Source organism: Panthera uncia, chromosome B4 (genome assembly GCF_023721935.1).
Source record: "Panthera uncia isolate 11264 chromosome B4, Puncia_PCG_1.0, whole genome shotgun sequence".
In the NCBI taxonomy this organism is placed as follows: Eukaryota; Metazoa; Chordata; class Mammalia; order Carnivora; family Felidae; genus Panthera; species Panthera uncia.
Window position 1 is genome coordinate 47,149,351 of NC_064809.1, and position 22,733 is coordinate 47,172,083.

General features: G+C 39.5%; 1 pseudogene; it reads right to left on the bottom strand.

Moving 5' to 3' along the window:
- Positions 1 to 4,780: 4,780 nt before the first annotated feature.
- Positions 4,781 to 22,330, bottom strand: LOC125919811 (sterol-4-alpha-carboxylate 3-dehydrogenase, decarboxylating-like; annotated as a pseudogene).
- Between the last annotated feature and the right edge of the window lie 403 nt (positions 22,331 to 22,733).

Genomic DNA, 22,733 nt, shown 5'->3' on the forward strand with positions numbered 1-22,733 from the left:
AAAGTCTTCTGCCCTCACTAGGAGATTAGTTAAAGTATTTTTCTCATTGGAATCCTTTGTTCACAGATGTTTTCCCAAACGATGCTCTCTCTTCTTTCCCCGGATAACTGGATTAAAAAAAAATTAATGAATACCACCCCAACAAGCTAGATAATATATAGACTTTGTCCTTGAAGTTTAAATTCAGTTCAGCAAATACTTATTGAGCCACTAGTTTATGCAAGATACATTTCTAGGTGTTTTGAGAGCAACCAAGGTGCATAAGGTATGATTCCTATCCTCAAGAAGCTTAAGGTTTAGAAGGGAGAGAAGCCATGCAATATTGCAGCTACTAATTCTAGCTACTTCATGCCAGGCATCGTTCTCGGGGCTTTAGACATATGAACTCATTTTATCCTCACAGTAATTCGGCAAGAGTATGTCATCCTTAGTTGATAGGTGGAGAAACAAAGGTAGAGTATTGTTATAACTTGTCCAGTATTACACAGCAAAAAGTGAGTGGAAACTTGGGATATTAGAAGACGACATGTGTGCCTTAAAGTCATACAGTAAATCAATGTCAGAGCCTGGGCTGTAATTCACATGGAGTCCCCTGACTCTTGGCACAAGGCTCTTTTTATTAAACTACGAAGTCTTTTTGTTTTTTCCTTAATAATGAATGGGGCTAGAAGGGATTTCCACACTCCATCCAAGACTCCTGCTTGCTTATTCTGAGAAAGCAATCAACTTTAACTCCAACTTTGTTTTTCCAAAGAGCCTCGACAAGTATTCACTAAGGGCTTTATGAAACCTTAAGCAAAGCACTCTTTGTATAAATACCATTTTGAAAGAGTTTTCTGGCTAGAATTAATATAAACGCACATTGACTGTTGACTTTAGGAAGACTTTCACGTGAATATCAATTTTTGAAGTTTATTTATTTTGAAAATTCACTCATTTATCTAAAAATGTACGTTTTGGTTTAGCAAATTATAATCAAAGTTTGTTAGATATTTTTTTATTGGGGAGACTGGTTTTATTTACATAAAATAAGCATGCTAATTTTCCTAAATGATTTTCAGGACATAGGCAGGGCTGACTATCATCAACCTGGACCTTTAGACAAAAGTGAATGGCAGGTAGTCTCACTTTAATATCATATTTTTAAAAAATGTTTATTTATTTATTTTTAGAGAGAGAGAGAGAGAGAGAGAGAGAGAGAGTGAATGGGGGAGGGGCAGAAAGATGAAGTCAGAGGATCTGAAATGTGTTCTGTGCTGACAGCAGCAAACATGATGTGGGGCTCAAACTCATGAACCGTGAGATCATGACCTGAACCAACATCGGATCGTCAACCGACTGAACCACCCAGGTGCCCCAATAATATCATATTTTTGATCTGCTTTCTCTTCAGTTCAGTTCCTGGATTGCCATATTTGTCCACCAACCACATGGGATGGCTCACTCCTATGCTTTTGGCAGCCACTGAAGCTTCATTATTTTCTATTTCATTCTCTCAGATTCTATGCTTTTTCAAGTGGCTAGGAGATAACTGCATGGATAAATCAATTAGTGACAACGGGCATATTAGTTTCCCAAGGCTTCTATAACAAAGTGCTACAAAATGAGTGGCTTAAAACAGCAGAAATTTATCCTCTCACCATTTCAGAGGCTAGACGTCCAAAGTCAAGGTGTTGGCAGGGTTGTGCTCCCTCTGAAGGCTCTAGGGGAAGAAAACTTCCTTCTTTCTTTCGAGCTGCTGATGGCTTCTGCCAACCCTCAGTTTTCCTTGGCTTGTACCTGCATTAGTCTAGTCTTTGTCCCTTATGTCTCCTCTATGTCTCTGTGTCTGAAGCTCCACCTTTCTCTTATAAAGACACCAGTCACTGGATGGCTCACTCTAATCCAGTATGACCTCATCTTAACTAATTACTTCTCCTTACTGCCCTATTGCAAATAAGGGCACATTGTGAAGTTCCAGATGGATGTGAATTGTGGCAGACCCTATTTGCCCTGCACAAAGGGGTTTAATAAGAGGAGGAAGGGGGAAAGGTCTACTCATCCAAACAAATACAGGAAAACTTTGGTTTGTGAGCATAATTCGTTTCAGAAACATGCATGTAATCCAAAGCACTTGTATATCAAAGCGGATTTCCCCGTAAGAAATAATGGAAACTCATGATTTGTTCCACAACGAAAAATTTTCATATAAAAATGACTGCAGTACTATAATACAAAATAATAAATAAAATACAAAATATAAAGAAAAATAAACAAATTAACCTGCACTTACCTTTGAAAATCTTTGTGGTTGGTGTGAGGGAGGTAAGAGAGGAGAGGATTATTGTGTAGGATGATTTCCACTATCACTAATGGAATCACTGCTGTCTGTTGGTTCAATGGAATCTTTTCTTTTTGTACAACTTTAACCAGGAAGCTATCCAATGACCTAGAATGAAGCAAAGCATTCCTAAGCTGACCCTTGTATGGAAAAGCAAAGGAGTAGCCAAAGGTCCTTTGAAGTGACCAAAAAAAAAAAAAAAAAAAATACACCAGTGCCAGTTGTGGGCACTTTCCAACGTTCTGAAAAATCACTGATTTCTGCCAAACATCACGGCCTGAGACCAAGTATCCGAGCACCCACAATCCCACAGCGAGAGAGAGAGAAGAACCATTGGCTCAGTAGTGATCATGTGACATTTGACATCAGGTGCTATTCATATTGCAAGACATAACTCACTTATCAACTTAAAATTTATTAGAAATGTTTGCTCATCTTTCAGAACACTCACAGAATAAGTTACTTGCAATCCAAGGTTTTACTGTATTGGTTTATTTTGAGAGGAATTGTAAGGTTTCATCTGTCCAGAAATTACTTTGCCTACAATTTTGTCACGGTTTTAGTTTCTCTTTATGGCTGATTAGAAATGTCCATTGACCCCCTTGGGTCAGACATCATCTCAAAAAGTCATGGTGACAAGTGCCCATGTTACTCAGGAGAAGAGGGAGGGTCATCTTTGGTCATATTAATTCATCCACTTCACTAATTATCTTCCAAAGAGCAACAGAATTAGGTATGTCTTGAAAAGAAATGATTCTTAAAAAGAAAGAAAGCAAGAAAGCCACTTGAGCATAGTGTCTTTAGTGTTAGACAAAACATTTAATTCTCAGCACTGCCATGTACTAGGTTCCTAATCATGGGCAACTCTCTTGGACAATTCAGATTACATCCAGGGTTTGTTATTATTAGGATTAAAGAAATACATGGTAGGGGCCCCTGGCTGGCTCAGTCAGAAGAGCACACAACCCCTGGGGCGCCTGGGTAGCTCAGTTGGTTAAGCATCCGACCGACATGTTCCCATGGTTTATGAGTTCGAGCCCCACATTGGACTTCATGCTGACAGCTCAGAGCCTGGAGCCTGTTTTGGATTCTGTGTCTCCCTCTCTCTCTGTTCCTCTCCTGCTTGCATTCTGTCTCTCTCTCGCTCTCAAAAATAAACATTTAAAAAAAAAAAAAAAAGAAGAGCACACGACCTTTGATCTTGGGGTCGTGAGTTTGAGCCTACACATTGGGTATTGGGGATTACTGAAAAAAAAAACAAAAACAAAGACAAAACAAACAAACAAACAAACCCCAAAACTTACAAAAGAAAGAGACAGAGGCGCCTGGGTGGCTCAGTTGTTTAAACGTCCTACTTCGGTTCAGGTCATGATCTCGTGGTTCATGGTTTGAGCCCCATGTTGGACATGTCAGCTGTGCTGACAGCTCAGAGCCTGGATTCTGCTTCAGATTCCATGTCTCCCTCTCTCTTTGCACCTCCCCTGCTCACACTTTGTTTCTCTCTCTAAAAAATGAATAAACATTAAAAATTTTTTTAAATAGACAGTAGGTATTAAAAATAATAGCCAATATGTTTCCTACAATTAAAAAAATAATAAAAATGTCAAAAGGGAATGGGGTTGCTATGTAAGAAGATGACATCTAAAATGTATTTTACTTTTTTATTTTATTTTTTGATGAAGTTAGTCTCCTATATTCCACACCGAAGTAGGGGACAGTAGGCTACCTTAGAATGCTGAAACAAAAGATTTACTACTTACTGGGGTGGTGAAACCACCAAACTCCTCATCCTTTGTAAGCTGTGGTTCAGTTTACCCACAACTCATGTTTGACAGAGTGCCCGTGTTGGGCCTGCTAACAGCAGGAGCCCAAACACAACCCTTCCCCAACATGACACAAATTCCATCTTTCCTGCAATAATTTTTTGTGTGTACGTAGGGTAACTCTAAAGACTAAAAGGAAGTGAGAAGGGGCACCTGAGTGGCTCAGTTGGTTGAACCATTTTGGCTCAGGTCAGGATATCACAGTTGCCATATTGAGCCCTGTGTTGGGTTCAGCACTGAGGCAGAGCCTGCTTAAAATTCTCTCCCTCCCTCTCCCTCTGCTTCTCCTCCCCTGCTCATCTGCATGCACTCTCTCTCAAAAAACTTTTTTTTTTTTTAAATAATAAAAGGAAGTGAGAAGACACCACTTACAACGAGCAGGTAATGTGGATAGTTGGTGTATTTCTAAGAATGCAGGCAGCTGTTCGAGACAGGATTCTGACTGCGTATATGAACCTCGGGGTTTTTTTTGTTTATTTTACACCAACTGGTAGACCAATCTGTTGCTCATTGCTTCTCAGTTACTCCCATCAGTCCCTAGTTTGCAAAAGACAGTGCCTACATGATCACTGGGCTTGCCATGGCTTAGGCCTGGGGCTGGCTTAGTCTGCAAAATCTATTAATGTGGTGATACTTCTCATAAGTAGTCATTGAACACCCAGGTTTGGTCTCTGTATTTCGGTCTCAGGGTCTTTGGTGGATTTCTTGCCCTTCCTGATCCCCTCTGCCCGTTGCCACCAACACCACTACCTATCTGGCCCCACAGACCCCAGTGTTGTTGCCTGTGGTACAGTTCTGGAAGAGCTAGCTGTCTTTTTAACAAACGCTCACTAGGGAGCAGCACACTGAAAGGTTTAAAGCCATGTATGCTTTTCACTGGGTGGATTCATTTAACTTTCTAAACAGTAATTTCTTATAAAGGTACAATGTATATTTTCACATGAAATTCTTATTTGAGTATTTTTCTTGGACTTTTGGGACAAAAACCGTCAGATAATGATACTTTCCTGACACTCACTGGTTATAGAAATTTAACTAGGCTCTGTGGGAAGGCAAAATAATATGGTGCTTGCTTCAGGGAGGCCAAAACACATCCTATTTTTCTCATCCTAAATGACCCCCCATTCTTCTACTGTGAGGGGAAAAAATCAAGGAAAATGTTCTATCACACAGTTCATTCCATTTCCTTCATCCTGTCCTTCTTTGAAATGTCTACCACAGCCAACAGCAAAAGATTTTCTAAGCAAAACAAAAATATATCCTTGCCAAAGGAAAAATAAGGGTCAACCACTGGAAGAGGCTCCAATAGTGAACTGAAACTAATGCAGCCCCAAATCCCTCTTTTCTTAGCATGATCCTTGTACTTTGAATCTTGAAATGGAAGAACAAGGGGAAATTGTGCTATGTTCTATGTACTACATAGGCCAATGTCACAGATAGGATCTTATTTAAGAAAAAGAACTTCTATCACCCTTAAATACACCAAAATAATTTCCTACTTTCTCTCTCTTTCTTATAATCACAAACACTCCTCCCTACTCCCCACCCCCACACCCTTATGTAGTTGTTTCTCAAAATTGATTGTGGAAAGGAGAAACGTTAGTAGCTAGTTCAAGCCCATTTATCTCAGTAGATAAACTAACCTGTAACTAGTGGGTTACCATCAATTGGGATGCAAGTTCAAAATAAATGCAGTTTTCCATGCTTGGTGGCAACTAGAACTTACATCCTCATATAGTTCCAGTCCTATAGTACACACAGAAGGAAAGGAAGCAATGTGAGTACATATAGTGTTCTGGTAACATAAAGAAGCAGTAAGATAAAAATTGAGCATGTCTGCAGCTGCAGCTGGAAAGTGGTTAAGCACATAGCATACAAAAATGTCAAGTATAAAACTGGGATCCAGAAAGTAGATAATAAAGAGTGGCCCCTGGATTTAGCTAAATGGGAAGGGAGAAATTCTTGGGATTGAGATAATTAGACTTGGAAAGTAAAATGTTTAAGGAAAATGCTCTTTCCTGAAAAATGTGTTAGAATTAAGTGATGATCACTCATTCGAATATTGTAAATACGTGTCATGAACATGAAAGTGGAGGCATAGCAGGGTCAAAAGACATCTTTGTCTTCGAGCTAGTTCCACGTGGGGCTCAAGAGGAGGTACCAAGAACGGAATTGATGTCAGAGAAGGAAGAAAGGAAGGTGTAGCTGAGAGCAAATTGTTCTTTGTCCACGAGATGGAATGGAATTTTGTACTGTTGGTTAGAAATGTACATGGCATAGGTCCCAGAATGAATTTTTTAAAGATGTCTTATTGTACAGAATGAATGGAAATTACATGACCACCTGCTCTGACAGATCCAGTAAGGCAGACTGAGGATCTCACACTCAAGGTCTCATGTCTGCAATGTGTTCCTCACCATGGGATACTACATTTAACGTATCTTTTGTCTTTTGATCCTCAAGGCTGTTGCCCATCACATATTCATCTTATGTGGTTACTGGCGACTCATTTGCCAAGAGGTCACCTTCGGAAGCTGGAGACCCACTGTGGGGCAGCCTCATAACAAACCTTCGGTGTCTCTGAAAGAGAGAATTTTGGAGTCATTCGTGTTTCTACTTTCCCCTTGTGGCAAGTTTCTGCTGTGTTGCCATGGAGCAACGCTGCAAACTGAATGTGGCTTTATGGTGTCCAGAGTTATCAGTTAACACAATCCAAGTAGGTTATTCATCCCATGACATGACTGAAAACACCACCATACCCTTCCACTACCCCATCTCCTCTGCCGAAACCTATTATTTTCTCCAACCACCTGGTGATCAAAAGACCTGACATTGGCTCCTCCTTTGGGTAAATGCTTGTAATAGATATTGTTGTATGGGATGGGTTATTGCTCTAAGCCAAGACTTTTCAACCTTGACATTTGGGGGCACTATTAGCATTTGGCTAGGTAATTCTTTGTCTTGGGGGCTGCCCTGTGTATTGTAGGATATTTAGCAGCACTTGATCTCTACCTGTTAGATGCCAGGAGCACAAAAATAGCTCCAGACACTTCTAAAGTTCTCCCGTGGGGCAAAATCACCTGGTTGAGAACCACTGCACTGAACTATTTTTTTTTAATGTTTATTTATTTCTGAGGGGGGGAGGGGCAGAGAGAGAGAGAAGGACAGAGGGTGTCTGTTCCCCACTGACAGCAGGTTCCCCACTGACAGCACAGAACCGATGCTGGGCTTGAACTCATGAACTGTGAGATCTTGACCTGAGCCATAGTTGGACACTTAACCGACTGAGCCACCCAGGCACCCCAACTGTACTGAATTGTTTATGTCCCGTCAGTTCCATGTGACTTGGCTCCAAGAATCTAAGAGAGCATTGACAGAATGAGAGGTTTCTGGAGCTGAGGAAAACCAGAAGTTCAGGAAGCTGTAGGAAGTGGCTACAAAGGGTAAATGTGAACTGGTTATTGTGACATAGAGGTAACTTCCAGAGAACCGCAGAAGACCGGATGAGGGGGAGGCAGGGATGAGGGGAGAAAGAAAGCTGAAAGGAAGATGAAATATTGAGAACAATGTGGCTTTCCCTTTAGTGCTTACACAGATAACCAGCAGATGAAAATCACAATGGAGAGTCAGAAAACCTAGGATCCCACTTTGCTCACCTCTTGGTCTTTAAATCATGACTTTATGCTTAGTTTTCTTATCTATGAAATGAGGCTCTGTTTCCAGACCCGATTATCTCAGGTTGTCGTGTTAAAGTAATACATGAGACCATATCTTGTGATTGTGTTCTCCATAAAAGCGTCACGAATTACTATTTTTGTATGGCCGTGCCTCACACGTAAGTCAGAGGCTGAGGGCATGTAACTCAAAACTACGGAGGACCTGGAGGCAGAGAGAGTCAAATCCATCCTCGGGGAGAATCATGTAGTTTAATTAAAATGCAGGCCATCCTTCATCACCTAACCCCGGGGCTCAACAGCAGTTATAAGGCATCCAAGAGTGAACAGTTATATCTGGGTAGACGGGAGAGTAAAATTCAACTCTTAGCATCTTCCATCTAAAGGAATTTCTGAGAATCTCAATGTGCAGGTATAGGCCTTCCCAAAAAGGAAATCTAATTAAATCTCAGTAATAAGATCACGATATGTCTATAAGCTGCTTGTGTTCCATGGTGGAAAGAATACTTGCCTGGCAAAAACTTTTAGATATTTTCAATAACTCCCTACACAGAACAATCATGGATTTCCCCTCCCCCTCCTCCCCTTCCCCCTTATATCCTGTATGGAGGGCCAATAAACCTTTCTTAAAGCATATATATTTTTTCAGGACTGGAATTGGCTGGTAGACAACAGGGGAACAAGTGAAGCACCAGTCTGAAAACCTAAGGCAACAAGACCTTTTGGAGCTTCCTAAAAGGTTATGATGAGGAGCAGCTCAAGTTTTGAGGCAAGATTTAGTGCTTATTTGCTCAACCCTAGTCAAAATAACTAAACATGTTTGCCTCAGCAGTCTAGACTTTAGCACCAGGCCAAGAGGAAAAACGACATCGACTAAGATGCACCCAGTTCTTTCGGGGATATACCACATGTGGCAGAATTCAGAAGCGTAGATATACGTACAGTGACTGGATTAGCCCCACCTCCTCTTTATGTAGAGACTTAGACATCATTTCAGAGTTTCATTTTCATTTGCAAATTTTCTGAAGACCAAGCTACACATAAAGACACGCGGAAATGTGTTTCAGGCTTTCTATATCTGAAATGCTGCTGGAGATCACAGTCGTACTAAGTTGGAAGCTGAGAGCTTAATTATAGTAAAATCTAGTAGCGTAGGAGGTAGCAGCTGAGATGCCAGACTGCCTTTCCTTTGTTTTTGGCTTTTAGGGATGGTTTCTAACCCTCTTCTTTTATATGTCTCCCCCTTTTCATTTTCCCAAACCAGACAGCTTACCCTACGGGCACATCGTTACTGCAGCCATCTTCTAGGGGGTGATTAATAAGTAACTACAGTTTAATGATACAAGGAATAGAAGGGCTAGTAGCCAGAAAGACAAAGGTGACTTGAAGAATGTTAGGAGGTTTTAAGAAAAACAAATGCTCTAAACTGGCATTCTATACTTCCTCTACGTCTGTCAAATTCTAGGATTCGATAAATGCATCCTCAGAACAGTACAGAGAGTAGAGTGTTGTAGCTTTTAATGATGAGGTTTTTTGAAAAAAAAGCAGTAGTTTTTTGAAAAAATGCAGTAGTGCTCTCAAAATTAGCGGTTCCCTGTCATGGAATGATTTCTAATAAGAAGAATGATCTCTTCCATGTTAAGGATAGCCACAAAATGGATGGAAAAATTCTCATGATTCCTACCTAACTGGAAATTGTGTGACTTGCATGTGTTGTTGGACTCTTAGAACTTTTACAAGAAAAACACTGAAACCATGTTTGTTTGTTTGTTTTACTGTGATTTATTGTCAAGTGAGCTAACATACAGTGTATACAGTGTGCTCTTGGCTTTGGGAGTAGATTCCCAACTCATCACTTACATACAACACCCAGTGCTCATCCCAACAAGTGCCCTCCTCAATGCCCATCACCCATTTTCCTCTCTCCCCTCCTCCCCCGCATCAACCCTCAGTTTGTTGTCTGTATTTAAGAGTCTCTTATGTGTTTGCCTCTCTCTCTGTTTGAAACTATTTTTCGCCCTTCCCTTCCCCCATGGTCTTCTGTTAAGTTTCTCAAGTTCCACATATAAGTGAAAACATATGATAGCTATGTTTTAAAAATAGGTCCATTTTATGTGGTACAACATGGATGAATCTTGAGGACAATAAGGCAGTCACAGAAAGACAAATATTGTATGATTCCACTTATAAGAGGTATCTAAAGTAGCTAAATTCATAGAAACAGTGTGTATAATGGTGGTTGCCAGCAGCTGGAGGGAGGGAGAAATAGTTTCTCTTCAGTGGGTAAAGTTTCAGTTTTGCAAGGTGAGAAAGTTCCAAAGATCTAATGCACAACAATGTAAGTGTACTTAATAGTATAATAGGGAATAGTACAATAGGGAACTATATAGTTAAAAAATGGCTATGATGGTAAGTTTTATGTTACATTTTTTACAATTAAAAATTTTAAAGTATTTAAATTTTATTTTAAGCTACTTTGCAAACAGCAAGACTTTGCTCTAAAATATTGGCAAGAATTATTGAGTAGGAACACAGAATGTAGACAGTGTAGCTGAGTGTGGTTGTGTTAGTCTGTCAGATAAGCTTTCAGATCAGAGTGAGGATCACTAAATGTTAAGTACAGTTGACAAGAAAGAACAACAATTCTTTGCTCATTGCCTGTTACATGACCTAGGAAAAGATATATTGTGTAATCACTCAATAAGTATTTACTGAACAGTGAGAAGAACAAATCTTTTTGCTAGGTGGTAGGGATTCAGCAATGCATAAGACTGACTTACATTTCACACCTCAATCTATTGCAAATTCCTCCTTGTTGAAGTTGTCAATGACCTTCTGGTAACCAAATACATTAGAAGCATGTTTCATAGAGCCTCATTGATTAGTTCCTCCTTCTTAAAATTTTTTTCTCTATTGGCTTCCATGACATCACCCTTACCTGGCTCTTTTTCCACTGGAGCTGCTTCCTCTGGCTGTTCCTATGAATATTAGTATTCTTCAGGGTTTGATCTTATTTCCCCCCCCCCTTCTTCTCTATGCATACTCCCTAGGAAATCTCATCAACTAACTTATGACCCCAAATCTTATCTCCAGCTCAAATATCTTTTTCTGGATTCCAAAGTATGACATCTTACATGGTACTAGATAGTTCTACTTGAATGTCCCAATGACATTCATTTGAACAATCTCCTTTTAATTATTCAACAGATTCATTAGTTCCCACCCACCTAGACTTGACTTTCCTTAATTCATCCAACATATTGTTTTCAGAAGGACTTCAGTACATGTTGAGGAGGAAGAATTTCCTTTGTCCTTCAAGGTCCTTCTATTGGACTTCTGCCCTTCATGGTCCTTCTAGCAGGATTAAGAATCAAACGGACAAGAGACAGATTGACAGGAGAAAAGTATATTTAATTTCACGTGTGTGGGGAATCCACACAGACATGAACTTCCAGAGACAGTCAGGCAACATGAGGTACATGTGTCATCCTGAACTAAGGAGAAGGATGTAGAAGTCTGGGACTTCAGAGGGAAAGAATGCGACTCACAGGAAAATGAAAAAGAGTAAATGTTTGGTACACAAATGTTTGTTGGGCCATTCAGAAACAATGGAACATAGATGACTTTGACCAAAGAGCCTTTGCTACGTTCCTCCCTGTCTACCACACCTAGTTCATATTATAGTGTAGTTATCTACTGCGATTGCTCTCTTCCTGGAGCAAGTCCTCTATCTAAATTCTTTTTAGGCAGTTGAGACCTGATTATCTCATTTCACTGGTTTGGGAAAATGAAAAGGAGAAGTATAAAAAAGCAAAGAGCTTTTCCTGAATCTGCTGGATTTTGATAACTTAAAAAAATTTTTTTAATGTTTATTTATTTTTGAGAGAGAGAGACAGAGTGTGAGCAGAGGAGGGGCAAAAAGAGAGGGAGATACAGATTTTGAAGCAGGCTCTAGGCTCTGAGCTGTCAGCACAGAGCCTGATACAGGGCTTGAATTCACAAACATGAGCTGAGGTCTGATGCTTAACCGACTGAGCCACCCAGACGCCCCTGGGTTTTGATTACTTTTAACTCAAAAATGATCTTCATGCTCAAGTGGGTCATCTCAGGGCAGCCTGCCTTTGGCCCCTACACACACTGTCTCATTATGTTGTTTTTCTTTGCAAAATTCTTGAGTGGATCCTTATTACCTGTAAGGTAAAATCTTTACACTTTTTCAATATCTTTTTTGCTTTTTTGCTTTTGCTTCTTCTCAAGCACCACCTCTTATTTATATAATCTCTGCATCCTATTCTCAAGCACATTGCTCTTTAATTTGAGACTCTCTCATGCTTGCTTTCACTTTGGTGCCATTGTATATTATTTCCTTTGGCTAGAATACCCTGCTAAAAACTTGCCCAGGGAATTCTTTTATAAGAGAATGTACTTTTTGTACCCATATGGAGTCTTATTTGTAGGTGGTTCGTAACTATCGTTTTATTATTTCTTTGATTTTAAATGTACACAAGTACATGGGAACTCTATACTCTTTGCTCAATTTTCCCATAAACCTAAAACTACCTCTAAAAAAAGAAACAAAGTCGGTTATATATTTTAAAAGTACACCTTAATTCCTGAAAATAGGCAGGTAATTAGTTTACTTAACCATCTATATCTGCTTTATGATGCAACTTCAAGAAACTAAAGACGATATGAATGAAACACAGGTGGATACCTTTTCTTGTCATTGATTGTTCATGCCAAGCATTACAGGGGAAGAACTGGTGATTCTCAGGATATTTATGAAAATTTTGTCTTTCTGTGGAGTAGGATAGATTCTCAAATCAGCCAGTTCTTCTATGCCATTGGAAGCAAGTGAATAATCTGCCGTGTTGAAAAAAATGTTTATTTATTTTTTAAAGAGAGAGAGAGGGGAGAGTCAGAGAGGGAGGGAGTGAAAGAGGATCCCAAGCAGGCTCGACACTTACAGCGGAGAGAACCCAACGCGGGGCTTGAACTCACAAACCATAAGATCATGACTTGAGCCAAAATCCAATGTTTAGCCGACTGAGCCACCCCGGGGGCCCCATTATATCTGCCATTCAAAGAAAGAAAAAGTTAGTCAACAACTATACATCTTCTAAGAAGAAAATCCTAAATGACCATAACAATACTTTTGAAGAAATAGCATTAATGCTGTTGATGATGTTGATAATGATAAAAGCAGTGAACATTTGCCAAAAGCCCACTACGTGCTAGGAACTAACCATTTTGCCCACAAGGAAGGTATCATCATTCTTAGCCCCATTTTTCAGAGGAAGGCTCACAAGGTTAAATCTCTTGTTGGAGGCCACACAGCTATACAATAAGAGTATAATGTAAAAGCCTCTTTGGTTTTATAGCTGCTACTGCCTCTAAAAAATGTAGAAACAGAGAATTTGGAATCGGGAGAAGGCTTTGGAGGGCTGACTTCTTAGAACCTGAGCCCCCACACATTTCTCGTTTCTTTACTCTTAAGTTTTCTCTCATTTCAAGGGATCTGCACCACATTAGCCAGGAAGTGTGAGAGAGACCTTTGTCACAGTTATTTAAAACCCAGATTATATGAGCGCTTTACCTTCATCATCTCTACATTAAGCCACAGCAGGGGGAGAGCTACATGGAAAATGAGTATCTGTTAAGTATTCTCTGCCTTGGGCCACATCTTCCCTTTGAATTTGAAAGAGAGGAAAAATGGCATAGCTCTGTTGTGACTGTGGGGAGGGAGAAAATCCTAAAAATCAAGTGGCTTTGTTAGAGATTCATGCAAGACAACAAAATGAACAGACAAGTCCTTTTTGCAGCACTGAAGCTCCTTTGCTGGCTTAGGCTGAAGGTGAAATGACATTGGAGCAGGATTTGTGAAAAGGGAATTGGATATCTTGATGTTCCTAACAAGATAGAACATAACCAGACCTCCACTGCTTACAAAAGCCATTCGGGGCTGGCGGAATGAGGAGAAAGCCCTGAAGGGGAAGGTGAAATGGGCAACGCAGAGACTCCTCCATCCCCCTAGCCAGTCCCAGCAGGGAAGTGGGATTTCAGAAAGAATTTTCCCTGTGAAAATGAAGGCACAAGTGTTCTGACTTCACATTCATCATGATTTATTCTTTCCCACTTACTTTCACATTTTATCTTCATGACAAATCTGTGATGGCAGTCAGGAAAGCACTGTTATCCCTATTTATCTAAGAAAGAAATAAAAGACCCAGTGAGGTCCTGTGTCTTGGCTGAGTTCAGGGAGTTAATAAGGAACGACAATTGTACTAGAACCATGAATGTTTGGATAGGTACTGGACTCATTGCTCATAGCTGAAAGCAGATAGAATGGGAATAGAATAGGACCTCAGATCTCATATATTTTCAAGCTTTCAAGGTCCATGTAAGTGCAGAAATGTGAAATGCAGGAGGCAGAGGAAAAATGAGACCATACCAGGCCCACCAAAATTCACTGCCAGAATTTTGAAGTTATGTGTCTTGTTTAGGGTTTTTCAGAAACAGGCCCAAATACAAGGACCCAATACAAACAGACCCAATGCAGGAAGTTTGACTGGGAGGTGGTGTTCCCAAGAAAAAACCAGCTAGAGGGTGGGAAATTGAGAAAGGGAGAGAAGCCAGGCAAAAATGGGCGCTGCATGACAAGCCAATTACAACTGTTTGCTACTGGATCTTGATTCTACTGGGGAACTCCCTGGGAGCTGATGTAGAAAATGCACTTCAGAGTTTGCTCATCCAAGGGCTGTGGGTTAGGGGATGCTACAGAGATTAGTGTAAAAGGGAAACTGTTCCCTCAGCACTTGTTGCCAGGTTTGTGCAGGTTCCAGCCCGCAAAGAAAGCCTTCAGTGAGTTTAAGATTGGTTGGATTTCCACTCCAGTGATAAAATCATAAGGAGTGTGGGTGAGTGCTGACAGTCTACAGCACAGTGTCTCCAGCAAAGGTCAAGAGTGGGAGAGAAGTACTCAAAGAGTAGGCATAGAAAATTCTTATTCTGGGATAGAAAAGCATAGTATGGTAATTTATTGAGTTTTCTCAGCATCAGAGGTAATATCAGATGACCTCTTTTTAAAATTTTTAATTAACCTTTGTTGAAAGGTTTGTTGAAATTAACCTCCCTCCTCCTTCTTTCTTAACCCCTGGCAGGCACTGATCTGTTCTCCATTTCTATAATCTTGTCCTTTTAAGAATGTTATACAAATGTAATCAAATAGTATGAACCTTTTGGAATTGGATCTTTTTAAAGCAGCATAATTCTCTGGAAATCTATTCAAATTGGATGTTTCAATAGTTCATTCTTTTTCATTTCTAAGTAGAATGAAAATGTGGTATGGAGGTAACAGTTTGTTTAACCATTCAGCTGTTGAAAGGCATCTAGAATTTTGCTAATTTCTTGCTATTATGAATACAGCTGCTATGGCCATTTGTGCATAGGTTTATCTGTGAACATAAGTTTTAATTACTCTTAAGTAAGTCGGCCCAGGAGCCAACTGTTGGATTACGTGGTGGTTTTGTGTTTGGTTTCCCCGCCTTAATTGCCAGTCTTTCAGAGTGGCTTTATCACTTTATATCCACACCGGCAACATATAGGTGATCCAGTTTCTTGGCATCCTCACTAGCATTTGGTGTCATCACTATTTTTCATTTTAGCCATTCTGATAGGTATGTAGTTATCGCTCATTGTGATTTTAATTTCTATTTCACTGATGGCTGATGATGTTGAACATATTTTCATATGCTTCTGAATATAAGGCCTATGTGGTTTAACAAATATATAGAGTCCACAATTTGTCTTTTCTGTATTTTAACAGGATATTTTGCTAAACAAAGTTCTCAATTTTGATTAAATCCAATTTATCATTTTTTCCTCTTATAAATTGTGCTTTTGGTGTGTTAAGTGTTAAGAACCCTTTGGTTCTAAATCCCCAGTATATAACTATGTTCTTTTCTAAGAATTTTATAATGTTACATGAAATCCATAACCTATCTTTGTATAAGTTACATTTTGTGTAAGTTAATGTTTGTATGATGTGTGAGATATAGGTCAAGTTTCATTTTCTTTCTTTCTTTCTTTTCTTTCTTTTCTTTCTTTCTTTCTTTCTTTCTTTGGTCAATAAATACTCAATTGCTCCAGTGCCACTTATTGAAAAAGCAACGTTTCCTCCACTGAATTGCTTTTGTTCATTTGTCAAAAATTAATTGGACATATTTGTGTAGGTCAATTTCTGGGTTCTCAATTTTATTCCAGTGATCTTCATTTGTATCCTTCTGGTACTACTATACTCTCTTGATTCTTTCAGCTATGTAGGAAGCCTAGGAACATTAGGAAAAGTGATTCTTCTACTTTATTTTTAATTTTCAAAATTGTTTTGAAAAATAAAGGTCTAGGGTCGCCTGGGTGGCTCAGTCGGTTAAGCGGTCGACTTCGGCTCAGGTCATGATCTCGCGGTCCGTGAGTTCGAGCCCCGCGTCGGGCTCTGTGCTGACAGTTCAGAACCTGGAGTCTGTTTCAGATTCTGTGTCTCCCTCTCTCTCTGACCCTCCCCTGTTCATGCTCTGTCTCTCTCTGTCTCAAAAATAAATAAACATTTAAAAAAATTAAAAAAAAAAATAAAGGTCTAGAACGTTTACCCTTTCCATATAAAGTTTAGAATAAGTTTGACTATGTCTACATGAAACTGTCTGAAATTTTGATAGGCATTTTGATAAGCAGGCAGATAAATTTGGGGAGAATTGATGTATTTGCTATGTGGAATTTTCCAATCCATAATCATGGTATAGTCTCTCCAAGTGTTTAAGTCCGATTCTTTTTCTGAGCATTTTATAATTTTTGCAAACTGATTCACTATGTTTTGTTACCTTTATACCTAACTATTCCACTTTCTTTTGAGCAACTGTAAATGGTATTGCATGCTTTATTCCAGTTTCTACTTGTTCCCGGTCAATATATAGAAAAACAGTTGATTTTTGTGTGCTGATCATGGATCCTGTCACCCTACTTAACTGTCCTAGAAGGTTTTGTTTTGTTGATTCTTTGGAATTTTCTGTATACATATGATATCATTTGCAAATAGTGGTAGTTTTCTTTCTTTCCAATTTGTAAACCTTTTGTTTCTCTTTTATGCCTTATTACTACAATGGCAAAATTTTCCAGGTCTGTGTGGGATAAAAGTGGTGAGAATGGATAGCCTAGCCTTATTTCTGGTCTTACAGGGAAAGCATTCTTTCACTATTAAATACGACGTTAGCTGTAAGTTATTTGTAGATGCTCTTTCTGAGGTTAGAAAAGCCCTCCTTTATTCCTGGTGTACTAGGAGTTTTATTACGGATGAAAGTTGAATTATATCAAATATTTTTTCTGTGTTAATTTATAATGTGTGATTTTTCTTCTTTAGTGGTTGTTATGTGAATTACATCGCTTAAATGTTGAATATTGAACCAGCACGTATACATGGAATAAATGGTACTTGGTTGTGATATACTATATCTTTTCCACGTTTGGTTAGATTGCTAAAATTTTGTTGAGTTCCAAGAACTCTGCTTCTCACTAGGATCAAAGAGTTTCAGATACTTCGAATCTATGACAAACAGATTTTTTTTTTTCCTACCAGGCCCGCACTGTCTTACTTCTGTGAAGGAGATGCGATTTTAGGGATACTGGAAAGACTCTTACCGTACCTTTTCTCAGGCTTGCTGATAATAAAAAAAATTTTTCAGAGGAAACAGATTATTTCATTCTACAGTTAGAAATAAACAGCTTAAAATGCAAAACACCTGTGGGAAAAATACATGTGCAGGTTTTGGCCTTGGGAAAAGCAGTGGTACCGACAACCTCTAATGTTGGCTATCACGAATGGCAACATGTAGAAATGTCGCATTTGCCACTCCTCCCAGCCACCCGTGATCCCTGCACTTCTTATCTCCTACTCTTTCCTACACACACTACATCAAAGCCCCATTGCCAAACCACTCCCCAAGATGTTTAAAATCACAGACACCTGTTTTTTAAAATTTTAACATGGACGTGCAACATAAATAAAACATATAGATCTGAATTGTTCTGGATTAAGTGGGATAGCTGGAGAGGAAACTCAAGCCCAACCCATTTTTCTCTGCCAACAGTTCCAAAAACACTCTCCTAACTCATTTTCCCCCGAAAAATATGTAGGATGGTTGCCTGAAGAGTGGGGAAATATTGAAGCAAGACGATTTCTTTTTGGTTAAAACTACATAGTTTTTAAAATCCAAACATGGAAGGCTAATCAAAATCGCTGCTAATGTCACTCTTTCTAACTACCTTAAAGATCAAAATAAAACAGAATGTTGTGCAGGACTGAAGAAGGAGAATGTCTCTGCAGAAATTATGTTGATGTCACTGGGATGAAAGACATGCTCTATGTCCAAGTTTTGACTGCAAACAGGGAGTTCTCTCTGTGAGCCTCCAAACTCCCCCTTCCGGGCCTCTGCTGCTATCTTCCTGCACCAATGTGGATTCAGTGACTCTCAGGTCACCACAGTCTGTTTTTGGATGGGGGGGGGGGCGGATTTTGAGGAAGTCTTGGAGCTCAAGCTTTAGTACTTGTCGCTATGTCAATACATGTAATACAAAACCTAGAAATGATGATATAACAATAGAAGTTGTGGTAGGGTGGTGAGGTTACAAGATTTTATTTCCCCATAAATTTTGAAAATAATGTTCAAATTTAGAATTTGGAGCTAAGTAAATTGTGTACTTTATAGCTTTAATAGGAAACAAAGAAGATGTAACTGGGATTTCCATTAGCCCAATGTACTGTCTTCCAGTGAGAAGGGAACACAAGACTTGTGGAGGTGGGGTCTTCTGCTCACCTCCTCATACTCTTGCCCAGCTTTCAGAGAGCAAGCACAATTAGGGCTCCACTAAACGTAAAATGAAAATTTTAATCTAGGCTCCATGGTTGTAAAAGATGTAGGAAAGAAGAGTTCTTGCATCGTGGAAGGATTCCTGTACTTTGAGGCAGGATGTTTATGTTCAATTCCTGCTCTGAGAATAACTAACCATGTGATTTTGAATAAATCACTTCATATCTCCAGCTGTTTTCTATAGGACAAAATATTTATCTCACAAGGATACATTGTTAGGTGCTTCAGAGTTGCACTGGCATCTCTCACATTAGGGGAGAGCAATTTCCTGTATGCAACCAAACAGCTATTTACACTTGGAATTAATCTCTGGGCACTACTGATGAAAACATTTTCTACAGTGGTTCTTGAATTTGACCAAGTTTTGGGAGTTTTAAAAACAGATTTCGACCCACCCCAAACTAAGAGAATCAGCATTTCCATGGGCAAGATCCAAGACTAAATGTTTTCAAAAGTGATCTACTGTGATTTTGATGATTGCCCAGACTTGGGGAAACCTACGCTTTTCAAACTTTAAAATGCATGTGATTCACTCAGGCTTTTGTTAAAATGGAGATTCTAATTCAGGAGACCTGGGTTGGGGGCTGAGGCTCTACTCTCTAGGTAGCAAGGGTTTAGATGTCCTTTGGGTCTCCCTCTCTTTGAGAGGGCAAGTCACACATTGTCTAGGAGGTTCTCTCTAGGAAAAGGGGAAGATGATTTGAGCTCAGAGACTTCTTAGTTTGTGAGTAACTCAAATGGTTAAAAACCACATAAATTATTCCTGCCTGGACTAAAAAATAAATGGTTGAATGTGTAATTAAAATGTCAACTCTGAGAAGGCATTAAAAGAAAGGAGGCAGTGGATCAAATATCATTCCTTGTTTTTATAAGATATTTTGGGAGCTAGGGGTGGAAACCATGCTTTGTTTTGCATGCTCATGCATTGGGCAACTTGATTGTTATCTTATAACAATTTAGAATCACTTCAGACAATAGCCCAGGTAATAAAGGTCCTTTGCTATTGAAAGGCTCCCTCAAAATGAAAATTTATTGGGAAATTCCATTTTTAATCGTTCAAATTCAGACTTCTCATAAATATTGAAATGGGACCAGGAAACATTTTAAAAAATCCAAACAAATATCTAATTTTCAAAAATAAGTGAACATAGAAAGCAATCCCATTTTGTCGAGTTTGTCAGGGTCTGGGTTCTCATCCTCAACTTTGTATGTTCAGACACTGTATTATAAAAAGTTAACTATAATATCAATGTTCTTAATATACACCAAACAGCAGGCAGGTATAGCAGTTATTTCCTTGTTCTGATCAGGGTATATTTTCCTATAGGCAAACTAATGATGATGTTGCCAGGAGGCATGGTTTCAGAAGAGAGGGATCACTTACATAATCTAAATGCTTACTATTATCAAATTCTGGTAATTTGATTATTCAGTCTCCACAGTGGAATTGCATCTATGGTGGGTAAAGTGCAGGGCCCCAACCCAGATAAATGGATACTGTCACCAATGCGGTCTCTGGCCGTAATCTACCAAAATGGTGCATAGTTGCTGAATACCAGTCTGTAAGGTGGATGGGACATTTGAGTCAGTCTGCCAGAATATTCTCATCTCTGGAAAGTGAATAATAAGTCAGTGTTTCTTATTTTGTGCTTTTATTGCTGACAACCACAACCTCTCTTCCTAAAATGTACTAAATAATACTTTTTTTCTTCCTTTAGGAAAATAGAACTAACTATACTCCTCGCGAGGTTTCAGGCTCGTTATAGTAAGCATTCCAAGACTTAATGTTTATTTTGTGATATTTATTATTTTTTCCTTTACCAGCTCCCAAACACTATTCCATTTCCTTATCCCCTCAGGAGGCACCCACTCTAGTATTTATAATATATGTTCTTCCAATCCACTTTCCATACATGTTTTAATCTTTGAAGAATGCAAGGTGGTATTTTGTCAGTTAAATATGCATATATATTTAACGCTATAAAATAAAAGTTGTAATTGCATTTTTCTTATGTTTTTCACACAACATTATGCTCTTGATGACCAACAAAGTTAAGAATTCTAGTTATGGCTTCTGACTACTACAATAGGAATTCTATTCTATGTATGAATCAGATGTTCCTTGGTCATTCCACTAGTGATAATCATGTTAGATATTTCCAACTTTGCTACCATAAGCAATACTATGTGGATATTCTGGTGCACTCAATCTTTTGATTGAGGTTTTTCATATATAGTTAGTGAATTTTAAAAATTAAAAATACCTTCCCCACTCAATCTTCTATTCATTTGCCTTGTCTAAAGTGTCCTTAATTAAAGAGAAATCTCAGTTTTGATGTAGTCAGATGTATACATTTATTTGTTAACGTCCTAAAGTACAAACTAAAGAGGAAAAAGCAATTTGTACATTTGATTACCTCATTATTAGTTATCTCCCAGATATATATAATAAGTTACATGTATACAGAAATTCATTTATGCATTCTTTACTTGTTTTACTGGTCTATTTATTTGTTCTTATTCTAGAACTGCACAATTTTAAATATTTGGCTTTTTTTTTTTTTTTTTCACTTGAAGGAGGCTTGTTTATTGGACCGCAGGGGATAGTTAGTGGCCAGGGAACGCACTGAGAGGACCCAATCTCCGGGGTGCCTCCCTCAATCTTCCATAGGTGGTGACAGTTTTGCACAGTCCTTTCTATGGTGTCATCTATGGTGACTAGGGGCTGGTAGCCCATGACCTGTTGGGCTCTCTCACAGCTGTAATAGTGGAATGTGCCAACCAGTGTGACCCGCATTGGTGTGAAAGGGGGCTGGAGATGGATGACAGGACTGATCACCGTCACCAGGAGGGACAGCAGAAGGGCCAGGTGGTAGGGCACCCAGCACAGGATGTGGTACCTGGGGGCCTCGTAGTTGAGGCCTGTCAGGATGTGGGGCAAGAATGTCCAGAAAGGGATGGGTTCATCGTTGGTGATGTGAAATGCCTTCCCAATGACGGCTGCACCTTGGGAGAGGTGTTTTGCAGCCAAGATGTGTCCGTGCACCACATTCTCCACGTTCTCCACAAAGGTGGAGCCCACCAGGTCCTCCCCGTTTCCAATCACAAACTTCATGTTGCCTTTCTTGGCTGCCTCGATGAGGATGGGGACCAACTGGGGGTCTTTGGGGCCAAAAGTGACATAAGGGCGAGTGGCTATGGTTACAAATTTCCTCTCAGGATCACTGGGGTCCAGGACTGTTCTCTCCTTTAAGATTTTTGTCTCCGTGTAACAGTCAATGGGTTTCATGGCATAAGGGAGGTCTTCAATTCCATTCTTGATGTTGACACCCTCAAAGATGAACTGACACTGCTGGTTAAAATTAGTTTCTAAACCCCAGCCTCTTTGCAAGTTTTAATGACATTCTTGGTTGCAATGTAATTGACTCTGTAAGAGTTCCTTGTCGTTACTGGATGGTGGGGGTGATGCACGGTGGAAAACTCTGATTATACCTTTCAGAGCTGGGTACGGATCCTGTTGGTTGCAGAGGTCACCCGGAAAGAATTCCCCCACCCCGGGGAGTTGTCAAACCCTTGCCGCATATCAAATCCATCCATTTCAGCTCCAAATATCGTTACGTTTGCGATGAAGTTTTCTCAGTGCTCAGTCAATCCTCAGCAAACCAGCCTCCATCCATAGGCGATCCCCGGGGCCAGCCTCAGGGCTCCCTCAGCTTGCACCCAAACACCTGCAAGCGCCAGCGGCCATCCGTTTCTCCACGCCCCAGTGAGCCCAGTACAATGTTGCTGGAGTACAAACACCTTTGTCCTTTTTTTCAAAATGTGTTAGTTCTGCAGGAATTTTTATTCAGTCACATTAATTTTTGAGTTAATTTATTAAGGATCTTCCTTTCAAAACTTTCTGAGGTTTTGATTGGAATTTCATGGAGTGTATAATTTATAAATTATTTTAGAGGCAAACTGCTATTAACCCATATACACATACAGACATATATGATCT